The sequence below is a fragment of the Hyalella azteca genome, unplaced genomic scaffold, assembly GCF_000764305.2.
Source record: "Hyalella azteca isolate HAZT.00-mixed unplaced genomic scaffold, Hazt_2.0.2 contig15709, whole genome shotgun sequence".
In the NCBI taxonomy this organism is placed as follows: Eukaryota; Metazoa; Arthropoda; class Malacostraca; order Amphipoda; family Hyalellidae; genus Hyalella; species Hyalella azteca.
Window position 1 is genome coordinate 108625 of NW_025945551.1, and position 12189 is coordinate 120813.

At 36.2% G+C, this 12189-nt stretch overlaps 1 protein-coding gene and 1 long non-coding RNA gene across 2 annotated transcripts in view; one reads left to right on the forward strand and one right to left on the reverse strand.

Annotated features, from left to right (window-relative positions):
* LOC108670723 (ras-GEF domain-containing family member 1B) overlaps positions 1–12189 on the forward strand; it is a 303823-nt gene that overhangs the window by 81083 nt on the left and 210551 nt on the right. The window lies entirely within an intron of this gene.
* Positions 3171–4220, reverse strand: LOC108670720. Its single transcript, XR_001930750.2, has 2 exons — positions 3797–4220; positions 3171–3366 (listed from the first exon to the last, which is right to left on the reverse strand). It is a non-coding gene; the product is annotated as an uncharacterized LOC108670720 (long non-coding RNA).

Here is a 12189-nt window from a genome sequence, read left to right on the forward strand (position 1 = left end):
TGTCCGCGTTATGGCCCACTGCCAGATAAATAGTATGATGTATATGAGTGAAACATTACCCCAATTTTACTATAAACTAAATGGAGCGTATTAGTTCAATTTAATCTGAAACGCAATTCCTTTTATCGTTCAGTTGTTGATCGGTGTCAAATCATATCAAGCTCAATGTTTCGTTCAATTTAACGTTTTAATTTATGTTGTTAATGAGGCATTAGATGAAATCAGTCTCCAGTACCAGGATAACATTGAAATTGAAACTCAACTGCGGTGAACTTGAATTTCAAGCAAATATTAATGCCACACAAATTTTGGTTTCGTATTCGCAAGATATTTAAATTCTTGAAGTAAATTCATGTAACAAATTATGTGCGGAGAACAGATATCAGCGACCTTGTTGTAAAGTGTTATTTCTTGGATTGTCCACCTTCCAAGATTTAATTCATTGACTGCATTGTTCACTTCTTCGCCAATCCGATTAGAAAGTTATTTAGTTTATTTAACTCTCAGGTAACATGGGAAACTTGAACATTATTTATCTTTTATCCGAACAATAATAGACACGCGTCCAGTTTACGAGCTCTCTATATTTATAATTAGTTTTTAACTTAATATGATAGTCACTTAACGTTTTTAATGTCTATTGGTGGATACACTGATTATCGTATTAAATAATAAGCTTCCTTGTCATTTGATTTGTCACTTTAAGCGACGAGCGGTGTTTGTCTCATTTTACCTTCATCATTTGTTTTAATTCCATGAAACGTTAGTGCGTTATGTGGCATGAAAAATATGCAACCCTACACCGATCCAACCATCAGTTTTCGAACCGTCTCTTCCATTTTTATGTAATGAGAAAATGACTTTCTATCGATGCAAAGGAGGAGCACTGAAAATTCCATTCATACGATCAAATCAAAATGATGCAAAACAGCCGTATTCCTGAATCAGCTCAAATTATTTAAGCGTTACAAGTCTAGCTTATACATGCTCAACTAATCGCATAGGTTAACTATTAAGGTTTGCAAACCCTCAAAGTCATTTAACTGATCTTAGAAGAAGTGATTCGGGTGTACTTAATCAGAACAACACGTACTGACATAAAAAAAATAAAAATCTTGAGAAAAAATTAATTTCAGCAGAAATCAGACCGTGCGTCATTATTAGCTAGGCTCCACGAGGCTTGACAGTTCACTTTTCTTGCTATAACAAACCAGCTCATTAGATGCAGGCCGGTATGATCACGAATGCCTGATGTAGTCATATTAGATGATCATATTACATATTAGCTGTGCAAGTGATGAAAACTTACTAGTTTATTGGCTGAACATTCGAACATGGAAATGAAACTCTGATGATGTTTTTGGCCAAATAAAACACATTTTCTCCAATCAAGTCACTCCTTTCTGAGCGCAGCAATTGTGATGACTATGCTTGTGGATGTAACGAGCTCTTTAGCGCATTTGCTCATTTATGGAAAAAATGCATTATTGTGCTATCCATGTCCGTCCGTCCGTCCGTCCGTCCGTCTTTCCTTCCTTGACTTCATGTTTTCGTCGACGAGAAAATGCCACTCACTGCAGTGAGTACTGAGTTATATTTTTTTGATATTGAAACCCCACATATTTGTTGTTCCATCAGTTATAATTCTACATTATTATACTTATTTTTTAGTATGAAAACAAATTAACAATTTTTTGAACATATTTAGAATTGATACTGCAAGTATCCTCGAATCCAACTCGAATTTGGAAATTATTTTGTTAGATTTTTTTTTGCAATTAACATTTGATGCTAATTTAATTTGACGATGTGAAGCTTACCGTCTTGAATAACGTAATATAATTTTAGCCAAAATTGCTTGAAATTGATGTTATTTCAAACTTGTGATTATATAATACGAGCTCGTCTCGAAACGTTTTCAAGACATAGTGAATTTACTTGGCATTTCCTTTGCTGTCAAATTATTGGTGAACTTGCAATTTAAGCAGACTAACGATGACGCTATTACAGGTTGGTACGGTATTATTAAACCGTATTCTATACGGTATCATTATACCGTATTCTATACGATATTATTATACCGTAGGTATTTTATATCTAAATGGTCATCAAACAGTGATTATTTGATAATTATGTCTCTTCTAATTTTATTTTGATCAATTTTCCTCTCATCCATATTCTATGAACGTAATGGCTGTACAATAATTGCGAATTTTGTTTTGATGACCAGCCTGCAACAATTGTTTTAACCTCTTTGGAACAAAGCCAATGATTCCAAAATTGATTTATATTGTTAAATTAATATTTGATGAGATTATTCATATATTTGTTTATCTATCAAAGATATATCTGTTTGAAAATGTTTTAAATTAGAGAAAATATGGAAAAATTAAATTTGTGACGAAAATTTGTATTGTTTGTGAACCAACTATACCCAACTCCTAATTTAGCCGTTGATGATATATCAATTAGTAAGATTAAAAATCCTCAGCATACCGCTTCATCAATTTAATTCAGTTTCAGGTATGATTTGCTTGCTCTATAAGGAGATTTTTCTTATGAAATATTCAGTCCTATTTTGCATGATCAGATCGCTGGGGCTGTTTTTAATCATATGAAATGGTTATAACGGTGCCAGCGTTGATTATGTTTTTAGATTAATCGTCACTTATTCTGAACAACGCAATTTATTCCCCGCCGTTATTGATGTCTCGAACATGCAACACCAATTGTGGAGCTGTGGCCACCTGCATCGCCGATTTTGACCAGAACTATCAAACAGACGATTCTGGTCGATTTTCTGTCGTTCTGTCGCCGATTTTGACCAGAACTATCGAACCCGCACTTCACTTATCTTGTTATTCTAAACTGTAACCATTAGGCCACCTTGCCACGTATGAGCGCGAATTATGTCATATTTTTCTCGGAACGAGCAAGTTGAGTCCCTTTTCTGTACGAGAGATCGCGAACTGTCGGATTCGGAGAGTGTTAATTGATTCAATAGAATATGTTTGATATAGATACGAAATGCGGAGATGTTTGATAATCGAATGTTCCTAAGCTTAATTTTTTTTTATAAATTTCAATATTTTAACATACGGTATATAAAAGTTTTCGGCTAGGAAGTGATAATCGGAAAATCGAAACCACGAGGAAAATAAAGGAATGCGACGCCATGAATTCGAATATTGATACATTTTTCTAAACATACTTGTCTAACACCCGATTAATGGTTTATTGAAATGTGTATTTTAGAAATAAGAATTAATATATCTTATTTTATCCTTGATTGCATATCAAAATGCGTTGCGTTGCTGAAGCGACGTAGGGAACTGCATCTCCAGATCATTCAATCACCGCTACCAACTGCAAGGCAATGGGAATTTGATTAGATTATGCTTTGTATTAGATTGTGCATTTAAATGGTTCTGAAATTTATTGTACAGTATGAGGTTTTTGTACGATGGAAATTCCAAGTATTATTATTTAGAATGTCTCTTTTGAATTATTTTCAAATGAGGTATCCAACAAAGGCTCGGTTTTGTGCAGGCAAGGAAATGACAATCGGTGCTAATTTGGAAAATTTTATCTAGGTGAGAAGCAGCTTCTACGAAACAGAATGAAATTAATTATTGAATAGAAATTGAAAGCCAAGACTAATCAATTTCTTTCTATTTTACTTACCTTGGGTTTTATAATAGTCTTGAAAATAAGTATATCAGCATAAATGCTCGAAGAGTTTTTACCCAATGAAAGAGGAGACGATTAAGTTAACATGAAAACAGGATCTACTTACTTTGCATTTAAAATCAGGAGTGAACCAACCGCTGCACACTATAATGAGCTTGTATGTTTTTCCGTTCACAACAATAGATTCTCCAAGGTTCCCTTCAACTTCTTTTCCTATCTTCTGAAGTGGAATGCCTTCACCTGAAACCAATTTTCCCCCGGATACCTCAGTGGCTGAGGGTGGGGCGACTCCTGCTTCATCCGCAACCATCAGCGGACTACCCGCAACTTGGAGGACAGCTTCGGTGAAGACAAGTGCAATGCACAGGAAAGCGAGAGTTGATTTGGCCATCTTCATCTAAACTGCGTTTCTCAAGGAGGTGCTTGGATGTAGTTTATCAATCCCAATGTCAAGGAGGAGGACCAATGCACCCAGGACCTGTGCCAAAACTAATGTCAAGGAGCTAACGTACGTAGGTACCGGGGCTGTAGTGCTGCGTAACTAGTGAAGGTCTTATACTCCAGTTTGAAGTAGCAGCCACTTGAGTTTATGACCTTATTTACCCGGAGATAAAGTGAAATTTGTTCGGAGTTATTCAACTCAGCATTATTTTTTAGGATAGAATTTTGAACAATAAGTTAGTGGAAAAACGATATATGTCGGAGATCCATTGGAAACATTTACGCGATGTACATTGAAAAAGGACATGATCAAAATATCGTGTTTATGATAAAATTATTTGACAACACAATATTTATCCCCTGTGGAATGTTTATAATACGTCGTTGAAACCTTTAAAAATAATGATGTATTTTCCAACCGAAAACGAATGGACAATTACCTTTTCACATATGATACTCGCCGAATATCTTATTTAATGCTAGTACCAAGTATTCTTTGTTAGGAATTAGAATTTGAATGTTTCCAAAAATGCTCGTTTGATACTGAAATCGGAAAACAACTATTGAAATTTACTAAGGATACCATGAATATTTATATCTTGGTAGATACTGAGCATTGACAAAACTGTATCATACAAATTTTTTGCGTTTACCTAAATTTAAGAAGCTTTCCTGTTGCCGAGCCAGTGAGTTCGGCGACTGAACCGACTTTTTATCTATTAATACTATAGCATTGTTACCGCCTGTTGTCACCCACTTGGCATTGACGCTTGCTGTGATGTGTTTATTGCCGACACTGTGATAGCGCTGCTAAATTAACTACGTACAAGAGCAATTTCCTGGAAACTTCGCATGCGCGTTCCGTGTTGAGATGAAAAACTAAATACTGTGTCATGCAGCAAGTTTTAGCCAAATAATTTTCTATTATCACTTTACTTTCATCAATTCTAACATCATACTGACTTTCCACGCTTGATAAAATTCGATAAAGTTGGTACTAATTTTCCACAGACATTTCAATGAGTATCATGAATACGGCATTTTACCTGAACTGTGTCGCATCTCAGAGCAAATTAACGAAAATTTCGACCGTGAAAAATGTCGTCTGAAAAGAATGTCGAAGAAAGTCCAATGGACCAAAGCGGCTAAGGCAGTACTGATTTCGAAGAAAACGACGATCAGATGAGCGTGGAAAATTCCAGCGATTAGCAAATGCTCTCACCCGTCGACATTGTAGGGCAGGGCGAGCCTGAACAGCCCAGGCGTGAAGTTAGCGCGGTGCTCCTGGAGAATGACCACCTGAATAGCCTACCCGACCCTGAACGAGATGGCAAACTTGCTTTTTCCTGGCAAACAATTCCCGCGACCAGGGAAGAAGATCGTCATCGCTTCAGTGGTCTCGCTAATACTGATCCAGTCGTGAGCTAAACTTACTGGAACTCAGCATTTGATTCAACTGAATACTTTCAAGCTAAAGAAAGCGAGGAAAACGGTTCTGGAATAAATTATATCATCATCGCCTACCAACAAGAAAGTGCAAGTGAGACGACTGATATGAGTCTGGACGAGCTGAATTAACCCCTGCAACAGGAAGACGTTGAGAGTGGGATTTCTGGCAATGAAGTTTCCAAGGGTGCCATCGAAGCTGAAGGAATTTGGACTTCGGATACTCAAAACTCATGTTAGTTACAGCAGCACATCGAACTGAGCAATTGCCTGGATAATTCTCTTGCCAAGAAATCGGATCCAGTACAGGATAGTTTGGTTAGGGATGATGACGAAGGTTGGGATAGCGATGAAGTGCAAATAATTTATGAGAGAATTACCACGCCTGTGCGCTTGGAACTAAATGCAGAAATCGATGCACCGAAGAGTCAATAATAAAGCGAAGACTAATGGGAGACTGCGGAAGATAAGAAGACCGTGGACGAATTCTTCGATAGCACTCCCAACTGGAACATTACTTCGACCTCTGCTGGCCGATTCACAGTTGAAGCTTGCTCAACTACGTGCGATGACGATAAAGTTTATCTGTGTTAGAGTTCACTGCTTTCGCGCATATCAGAAATTGAAAAGCGGTAACAAGTCTTGGGTGATAAGCAGCGAAAAAATAAGAAAAAACTATGGAATTATTTTCGGTTTTTGGAACGCGAGTCTGAGGAAATCATAGACGGGATATTGACTAAAATCGACATCATCGAGCGAGCTATTTCCAACTCGTACCGACTTTACGACGAACAAATTTCTGGAATGCGACGACGTCTGGAACAACTTGAGGCCGAGAAAGAGCTGCTCAATGAACGACTCAAGATCAGTAACATGCTCTGCCACATTAGGGACAATGCTAGACCGAGCCAAACAACTTCTGGCTCGTAGAAATCCTCGAAAACTGAGTGGAACAGCCGGAAAAATTCCACGCTGGACAGTAAACAAAGTTAGTCCAGGGTTTGCAGTTTTGGATTCTCATCGGATGCGGATGGTTGCAAAGAGCACAAAAACCGAAACGACACACGCTGTGAGCCTTAACCCATCTCAAATGAAACGGCCAATTGTTCTACAAATGCTTTTGAATCGAACGAAAAGACGAACATAACGAAGAATATTGAAGACTCTGAACTAGGAAGCAGCGTGAGTGCGGATGATGCTGGATACTAGCATAACTTCAGTAATGATTCCAGCGAAAGCACATTCATATGTGATGAATGTTACTTGACACTGGAAAATGAAGAGCCGACAGCTCTCACATTACCTTCAAAACCTGATGATGACCCTAACAGCAGGTCGCATGACAGTCAGGTCGTCTCACTAAGCTCTGACTCAATTTCGGAGCTGCAACCTACTGAAGATTGGACAAAGATCATTGAGAGCAAGCAGCCGAGCGATGAATCTGAAGATATAGACTACACGCCAGAAAATGACCTGTTTCCGTACAGCGATGTTTCGGAGGAAAGTGTCCAAAGTGAGAAACAATCAGGGTTCAAGCTGGGTTGGTTGATCAAGAGAGCGGCCAATAAGTTCAAGAGGACTAAAGAGATTCAAAATCAATTGCCAACCTGTGAAGAGGAGTCCGATGAAGATGATGACGATGATGATGATGATGAAGGCAGAGACGAAGTGGATGATAATTGTGACGGATAGAGACAACATGATAGCGCACAAGAAAAGCATCGCATCGGCGATAGTACTGATGAAATCTGATTGATTTCTTCAATTAGTAACAACTGATTTTTTTTTCACTCTCCTTGTAATTTTAAATATGTTCTTTTCGTGAATTGGTGTTTCTTTTTCCAACTGAAAAGGTACAAAAGGAAGCATATGGAGCTACGTAAAAGTAATAAAATATTTTTTCATTCAGAGAAAGTGGAAACAAAGGCTTCTTGAAGCGTAGTCACTGCCTGAATCTTTGTGTGGTGACACTCCCGCTCGTGTTGGAGTATCGATAATTACTTAATGGTTCAATTTATGATTATTTTCGTTCTACACTGATTATTCATATAATAAGAAATAATATGTATCTATGTGTCCATATTGAAAGATATTTCCATTTGTAGGCTCGAATAGGTTCATTGCTTACTAAGTAAAGTTGCTATTATTAAAAAAATTCGCTCAACATGGCCATCTTATCGCAATTAAAGAAATGGATGGCAAACGTCAAAATTATTCCCTCGAACTTATGAGGCAAATTAATGATCCCACTGACTAAAGTAGAAACTATAAGAGTAGAAACTGTGATCTTTTTTTTTTTATTTAAAAACGTCTTGAGAAGAAAATTCGAATAAGCAATTATTGTGACAGCGTTTAGTCAGTTGACTCTTTACTAATTGACGCTATGCCATTCACTAAAGCTATGACGTCCATATTTAATACGCTTGGAGTGGAGCTAAAAATTCCACAATTAAAATATTCATAAAAATTAAAATGGCTCCATTTAGTCTATAAATTGTGTTACCAACGGTAGGGGCTGGAGGTGGAGCAGTTCTGAGGTTGGCGACGAGAAGAGCTTGTCTTCCTGGCAAATGACGTCGCTAATCGCGAATAGATTTTGTTGAAAATTTTCAATCTATGTTATTTTTACGTCTATTGCCCGATGGATTGCTACGACCTGCCGTCTTCGAGTCAGTCGGTGCAAAACTAAAGCGACAACTGCTGGTCGAGAGGCCAACTTAATATAATAGTTCAGGGCCTATACTTTCAAAACTCGCAAAGTGAACGTAAGTACTTACGCTCTATTTTCTTGTCTATGATTGGTGGATTTTGCTTGAAAAACCGTCAATGACTGGCTGATGAACTTACGATCTCTTAACTTTTTTTTGAAAGTATGGGCCCTGGTATTTACTCAGCAATGGGTGTGTGCTTACCAACCCACAAATTAAGCCAAGGTTTAATTCATTAATAGTTTTTGTTGGTGGGAATATGAAAAGTGTGGAATATTCATGATTCGATATCAATGAAAGTCATGTTTTGGTTAGCTGCGGCCTGAAGTAATTATAAGTTTTCCAAAGGAAAACTTTCATGGAGAATAAAAGCAAAACGAAATTAACACAATGTTGTGTTCAAAAATTTGTGCAGTGCATATACTTTTGAAGAAATGAACTGACTGGTGAATCGAGTGTTAAATTGAATGCGAGCCACAAGAGAGATTTTGCAAAAAATTTCTATGTTCAACATCTGTCCTAAATCTTTCTATATTTTAATCTTCTAGATCGCAAACAAAGCTCATTGAAAATATATTGATGAACAAGCATCAATTAATTCTCATTGTTCAGGAGTGTTGTCATGTCTTAGGAACCTCAGGCTCATGTTTTGGTGTATTATATAATGTACGTATCTTCACGTAACAATGCACCCTCGTTCAAAGTCGGCCGGCCTTGGGCAGATTAGATGAATTGGTTAGAATAAATCCTTTGTCTTCAAACAAGGAAAAGATACAGTTTCCAATGCGTGTGTTATTGTATGAACACACATTTACTATAGTAATCTCCTGTTTGCAGTTTTTAACTTCAAGTGCCCTTGACCAGTGCATTCAACTCTCTTCCGCATATGAATGCTTATTAGCTCATTTTCATTTTAAGGTGTAACGTCATTCCAATAACTTCATTTAATGATATTTTTCTAATGCGTTTTGGCTAATTTGATGTCCTTACCTGGGTATTGTTACCTGGTTGCAATATCTATGAATATTAGATCATTTTTATAAATGATTACTTTGATGTTGCTCCATGTTGTTGTCTGGATGATATCTATGGATAATCCGATATTGTTATTTATGGTCACTTAGATGTTATTCCTTTTGGTTACTTGGATGTTGTTTCGTGTAGTTACTTAATTGAATGTTGTTGCTTATAGTTACTTGCAAGCTGTTCCGTATGGTTGCGTAAATGTTGCTACCTACAGTTTCAAATAATGTTACTAGGATTGAATGGATATTTTTAATTGTTTCACGTCCGCACTTCGATTCTCGTATGATCGAACCATTTTATAATGATTGTACATGCTGTTATTCTTTCATTATGACCGCATTATATAAAATGATCTATTATTTGTTTGAAATTCCCCCATATGAAGCTTATGAGGTCCGTGAACATCGAGTTTAGTTATACTAATTAATATACTAGAAATCAGATGACTGTAGTTATTATCTGCATTATGATTACGAATATACAATAATTTTGACGCATATGTAGAAATAGGAATTTTTCATCATTATAATTGCGAATATATCTCGGAATTATAAAAATTGTATTGCTTCGAATTTATTTGCTCATTTTTATTAAAGAACTCATGTAATCAGTTAATGGGAATGAATTTTAACGTTCGGAGAACCATTATTTACCAACTTTTAATGTTAACTATTGATGTTCTCTTGCAACGTACATGTAACACTTTTTTCTCATTCCCAATATATATTCTATTTCGTGCAAACTAGTGTATAAATTTCCTTAAATTTCCAAATGAATGTGTTGGTAGAATTTTCTTCCAATTACATGATTACAAAACATAACATTTAGATAATTGTTGAAATTTTTATTGCCTTTTTGAGTATGTCTCATTCTTAATGATTTTTCTTACACCTTCGACAGTTTCTTCTTCTTTGGTATATAATTTTGATTGCAGAATTTAATATATGCACAACTTTTCGTTCTGTTAATATTTTTCTTTAGTTACTGGAGCCTCAAGGGTAAACGAGGTTGCTAACAAACTTACAACGGACTGTCGATTTTCAGAATTTGAAATTTGACGGATTTTACAACTCGCATGAAAAATTCGTTTAAATAGTTTGAAGTGTTGAAAATTTTTTGTCTAGCAAGTAATGGGGAATTATTTGCGACCTTGATTGAAGTTCACCCTTAGCAATGAAATTTAATATTATTGTGTAAATTTTGGTGGTTGAGCAACTTGCCGTATTTTGCTCTACAATCATTGCTACTTTGGCCTCAACAATTTTTTAAAGTGATACACTAGCATTTACCTACAGCATTAAATATGGCTATTTGCAGGTAGAAAATTCTTGCTTATTTTTACCCCATGGCCCACAAATTCTAGAATATAAGTTTCAGGAGCTGACTTTACATGGCTTGACAGAGGTAATATGTTGCTTGGAACTGCTGCGGCCGTGCCAGTCTCTCATGCTCCGTTTTGATCCCGGTTCATTTATAAAATTGAAATTTATAATACACAGTTCTATATACTGTTCATTAGCGCGAATACAGACACCTGAATTTGACTTAAGATGAATTACTGTTTTGAATTTTCAGGTTGTTAGGGAATAGTATGCATTTGTTTGTATTTCATAGCTACAATGCTTCCATTTTCATTTAGAGCTTTCCATACTTTAGGTTATGCAAACACACGGGATTCATTCATTCATGTTTTAGTTACAGGGGGCACAACGCAATTGTACAGATCAGTTTTACTGAATATATTGTGAATAATCAATGTTTTATATGAACTGAAACCTTTTCACGACCGTATCGAGATACAATGATAAAGAAATAGTCCCCCAAGGTGAATCGACTTCAGTTTTGAATTACAAAACTGACAAAATAAGCAATGACGGTCGGAAAGTTCATCAGACAATTTCCTCGAAACAATTTTTGGGGTCCTTGTATATGTCGTATTTTTCAGATCCTAATGTGTTCAATTTTCGGTATTAATTCATTCATAATAACTCAATCCTTTGATGGGACACTGTGCTTATGAGGTTTATACGTACACATATAACGTAATAACTGTCCGCGTATGTAAACCTCAGCGACCAGGTCTACGAGTCATTGAGGACCTGCTGATAATGACGCTGCATCATCCGTTTTATGCTCCCATTGCACTTTGTTAGCAATAAAAGCATCTACCGACAATTAATAAGATCATGTGTATGAATTATTAATTTAAATTTCGATCTTCTTGAACCAGAAGCTGAGCTCTTTTAATAGTTCTTATACGAACGGAGCCATGGATATGTCCTTAAAAGGAACAACCTTTTTTCAAATAATTTACTAGCACATGTTCTATTTTACGTCGGCAATATTTCGTGTTGTTGCTCTCCTCAAGACGCGACAGTATTCATTTGTTGGATGTTAACATTAGTGAACAAACGTAAACAAATAAAACTTATCAAAATGGCGTATCANTAGAATATTCATGATTCGATATCAATGAAAGTCATGTTTTGGTTAGCTGCGGCCTGAAGTAATTATAAGTTTTCCAAAGGAAAACTTTCATGGAGAATAAAAGCAAACAGAAATGAACACAATGTTATGTTCAAAGATTTGTGCAGTGCATATACTTTTGAAGAAATGAACTGACTGGTGAATCGAGTGTTAAATTGAATGCGAGCCACAAGAGAGATTTTGCAAAAAATTTCTATGTTCAACATCTGTCCTAAATCTTTCTATATTTTAATCTTCTAGATCGCAAACAAAGCTCATTGAAAATATATTGATGAACAAGCATCAATTAATTCTCATTGTTCAGGAGTGTTGTCATGTCTTAGGAACCTCAGGCTCATGTTTTGGTGTATTATATAATGTACGTATCTTCACGTAACAATGCACCCTCGTT